Source organism: Elaeis guineensis, chromosome 8 (assembly GCF_000442705.2).
Source record: "Elaeis guineensis isolate ETL-2024a chromosome 8, EG11, whole genome shotgun sequence".
Taxonomy (NCBI): domain Eukaryota; kingdom Viridiplantae; phylum Streptophyta; class Magnoliopsida; order Arecales; family Arecaceae; genus Elaeis; species Elaeis guineensis.
In genome coordinates this window covers 101,418,550-101,423,580 of record NC_026000.2, presented here as the reverse complement: position 1 = coordinate 101,423,580, position 5,031 = coordinate 101,418,550, and positions in this window count along the sequence as shown.

Here is a 5,031-nt window from a genome sequence, read left to right as displayed (position 1 = left end):
AGTATCCGACCTCTATGAGTATCCCCTCGAGATCAGTCTGGAACAGCCCTCTTTAATCTAAATTTTTGTTCTTCAAAATTCAGCCTGTTGAATCTGAACAAAGCTTGGATCGCGATCAACATTTAATTTTTTTCCTTGATCTTCTTCTTCTTCTCTTCTTTAGAATTTTTTCTTGCTATGTCCTATTACCAGATACTAGAAACTAGCAAGAAAAAGGCACCCAATAGTCTTAGGCATGGAACATCTTGGGACACGCATCCTAAGAGAAGGGGGTGTGGGATGCCCAAGGAAAGAGAAAGGTAGAGGAAGAGAGGGCGTGGGACTTCTCTTTTGGTGTGTGGAGTTGCTGGTTTAGATGCTCTAGGGATCTTAGGGGAGGTCGCTTTAAATAGGCACAAAGATTGAATCCTATTCAATCACATAATACAAGTCCTACTTGCATTGGATTTTCTATTAACTTAAGTTATCTAACTTACTTTATGATACTCTTTAGGTGCCAATAATTGGAGCTCTTGCATCCATAATTAGACATCCCAAAATACACCTAAAAGATGCCCCATAAGAGAGCTAAAAGCCCTCTAATCAATGGACACGCCCAATTTGATCAAATCAATGTGGCACCCAAGAATAACTATCAAAGAAATTAATTAAGAACTTGCACTCTTAATTTATATGATCCATAACCTTAGACATGCAACAATTGGAGTCTCATGAATCTTATTCATGTAGGTTATTAGCAAATAATTAAGTTAAAATTATCTTATCAAATAAATAATCCCAATGGAAAGAGGAATTGGGTCTAACCATGTGCTAGCAAGATTATCATGAACCCAATGAGTTTCTCTAAATCCAATTGATATTTCATAAGTTCAATTATTTATTCCAGACCTAATTCTTTTGTTGTGTGACCCCATAGGTTCAATTCTTTCTGGTAGTGAGATATGCAATGATCTTTTATCATTGTCTCATTGAAACTATTTTTAATGGATCGGAACAATTCCACTCTAATTCTGTAAAGATTGTTGATCTGAAATAATCCTAATGAGCTCTCACAATCTACCAGTGACATCTAGCAGTATGTAATGGCAATCCAATAGAACTGAAATAAACCTTTAAGTATAGTTAACGTATGATTCAGTCTCTCTATCGTGAGTCTCGATTAGATGGTAGGTCATGGATAAATCGTCAAACCTCAACATCAATAATCTAATAGATTCGATTAGCACAAATCCAGTTGTGACTTCTATGAAATTTTTTTTTCATCAATCACACTAATATGGCCACAGACTCATAGACTTAGTCTCTCAAATTGCATAGGACTACTCCTCTCTATCAAGATTGATAGATCCTATCTCAATGCGCACCTCACTCTTACAGTGGATCAACTGTCGCCAATATTCACTATAAGGGCTCATTGAGATCTATATTTATGTGTCAGTCAAACTTTAGTAGCCTCACTGCAAGCAGCAGTACTATCTCAAATTGAAAGACTAGTTATATAACTACAGCATCGAGATAATCACTGACGATCAATAGAAATCCAAATGATCTCTCGTATGGTCACGCTCAGTACTAGTTATTCTCTAACAACTATCCGCACTCATTATCTTGTATCTCCATACAGTAGACCAGAGACTCATCTGTCCTAAAAGAATCAATTTATGCATCAGTCTATCTGGATCAATCACCGTCCTCATGATGATCCTATGACTGAGAGTATTTAAAAATTAAATATATGTCTCTAATTTTTAACACTTTGAGAATATGTATTGTTGCTCCAAGAATTGATTTTTATGATCATAAACCATTTAAAGAGACTACTAATGAATTTTCTATATTTGAAGATTATTTTTATGATATTTCATGCAGTCCAAGAGATTGAATTTGAAAAGCTTCATCAAATATGCCAAAAGTTGAAGTTTTAACAAGTTAGTGAAGTTTTGAGGCTTTTCAAGAGTGTCCAAATAGATTTAAATTTATTTGAGAGTGTTTGGATGAGTTTTGATAAGCTTCCAATCTTAAATATATGAAAATTGAGTTAGAATATGATGGGATGACCCACCTAGATCATTCCCTTCTGTTAGGCAGCCGGCACGCAGCGTTTGGGTCATGGAATGCTGTGGGATGATCCACCTAGGACGTCCTATGTAATTGAGACATCCCATGGGATGCCTCCCTGAGACCTTGAGACCAAAATAAAAGGTAGGACTTTCTGTCTGACTAATTGGGATGCCCCAATGCTAGTGGGATGTCCTATGAGATGCCCCATTTCTGTGAGCACACGTAACAGCTAGTTTTCAGTCCATTTTTGATGCATTTAATACGCATTAAACACACTCCAATGGCTCAAAACTAATTTTAAGACATTCTCAAGGGTGAATGGCAACTGTAAATGCACTATTTAAGTAAAAAATCATAAGATTTTTGTAAGCTAAAACATTAAATCCAAGAAAAACTATTTTTAGTCCTAAGAGAGAGATTGAAGTATTTAAGCACCTCACCAACCACTCTCCAGCAGCAATCAAGTGTGAAATTCATTGAGAGTGTACAGCAAAGGCTTCCACCCCTTAAGTATTATATTTCTATTGCTTTTATTGTGTATATTTAAGGGGTTTGTGTGCTAAAATTTGTATACTCTATTTTTGTCAAATAGTTTTTGGATGTTTGAGTTTTGGGGGGTTTAAAAACTCATTTGGATTGATCTGAACCCTGAATTAGAATGTTAAGGGTTGGCTTGTACTTGAAAAATAAGTGTTCTTTCTTGGAAGGCAAGGGTCAGAGGTGTCCGACGTGGTGTAATCTATTGTTATCCATTAAGTGGATTGAATTTCTAAGTAGAAACTTAGAGAGTGGATGTAGGTGTAAGGTTGGCACCGAACCACTATAAATCCTTTGTGTATATTATGCTTGCCTCTCTTTTCTTGTTCTTTGTGCTCATTACTTGCTTACTTCTTATTTATGTTTGATTTTGTTTCTATTGCAAGTTGATACACTTCACTCTTTACCTTAGCATATTGCTTAAGTAGTGCAATCTTTGAAATTTCAAAAAGACTCAATTCACCCCTCCACTTGGGCTCCATATCTGGGTAACAAGTGATATCAGAGTCCGATGCTCTAGTTCTTACTTGATTTAACCATCAAGAGCTAAAGATCCATCGTAGTCCAATTTGGCACATCCCTATCCGAGGGGCAATCCACAAACCGACCTTCACTTTTCAGTGGGTCAAACTACATCTATTGGAAAGTTTGGATGAGAATTTTTATTCAAGCACTTAACTATGATATGTGGAGTGTCATAGTAAAAGGACCACACATACCCACCAAATTAATTGATGGCTTGTCTATCCCTAAGCTGGAAGGTGAATAGGATAATTTTGATAAGAAAATGGCTCAGTTCAATGCTAAAGCCATGAATATTTTATATTGTGCTTTGGATGCTAATTAATTTAATCACATTTCTACATGCATGTCTGCTAAAAAAATTTGAGATAGGCTAGAAGTCACACACGAAGGCACAAACCAAATAAAAGAATCTAAAATCAATATACTTGTACACAACTATGAACTGTTTAAAATGGAACCTGAAAAATTAATAACTCAAATGTTTACTCGATTCACTAACATCATAAATGGCTTAAAAAGTCTTGACAAATATTACTCTAACAGTGATCTTATGAGAAAAGTGCTCAGATCATTATCAAGATCATGAGAAGCAAAAATCACTGTAATCCAAGAGGCTAAGAACTTGAATGTTCTACCATTGAAGAAACTGCTTGGATCCCTCATGACCCATGAACTGACCATGAAGCAGCACACTGAGGAAAAAACCAGAAGAAAGAGGATCATAGCCCTCAAGTCAATAGCTCAAGAAGAAAATGACTCAAAAAAATCAGACAACAGCGAAGAAGATGAGGACTTGGCCCTAATCACTAAAAAATTCAGACAGTTCATAAGAAGAAAAAGACAAGGGACCAAGAGAAGGCCACCAACTAAGGGGGAGCTAAGTAAAGAGAAAAAAAAAGAGCAACCCATAATTTGCTATGAGTGCAAGAAGCCTGGTTACTTCAGATCAAAATGCCTTCAGCTCAAGAAAGGCCAAAAGAAGTTCAAGAAGAAGAAAGTCATGATGGCTACATGGAGTGATAGTGATGACTCTACCACTAATAAAAAAATCCAGGAAGTACCCAACCTGTTCCTTATGGCATATGAAAATGAGGTATCATCTGAAACTCAATCTGAATTTACTTATGATGAATTATTAAAATTTTTTCATAAACTCTTAAATAACCTAAAAAAATTAAGAATTAAAATTTAAAATTTAAAATCAAGAAACCATGAATTAAGTAAAGAAAAAAAGAAATTAATAAGAAAAATAAAGAATTAGATCTAAAGAATCAATCACTAATAAAAGAAAAAGATGAACTCTCTAGTCAAAATGAAACTCTTATAAAAAAAAATCAAAAACTAAAGGAAGAGATATCAAAATTAAAATCTATAGTTGATAAATTTATTTTAAATTCAAACAAACTTCAGATGATTATTGACAGTCAGAAGACTGTATATGATAAAGCTGGACTTGGCTACAATACTTTAAGAAAATAAAAGTCCTTTAAAAATATTTTTGTCAATGAATCTATAAGAAATTTGCCAAATGTTACTTATTTTAGATGTGATACGGTAGGACATAAAGCATATACATGTTCATCAAACAAATTTGATGGTAGAAGGTTAAAAAAATATGGGTTCCAAAAGGAACCATTGTGACTAACCCCAAAGGACCCAAGTTAGCTTGGATACCTAAGGTTAAAATTTAATCCCACGTGTGCAGGTGTGTCGTGCATCCCAAGCAACAAAAAAAAAATAGTATCTTGATAGTGGATGCTCAAGATACATGACAAGTGATGAATCACAATTTATCACATTGAAAGCCAAGAATAGAGGGATGGTCACCTTTGGGGATGATGGCAAAAGAAAAATTATCGGTGTCGATAATATTAGTATCACTCCCTCCACTTGCATTGAAAATATTTT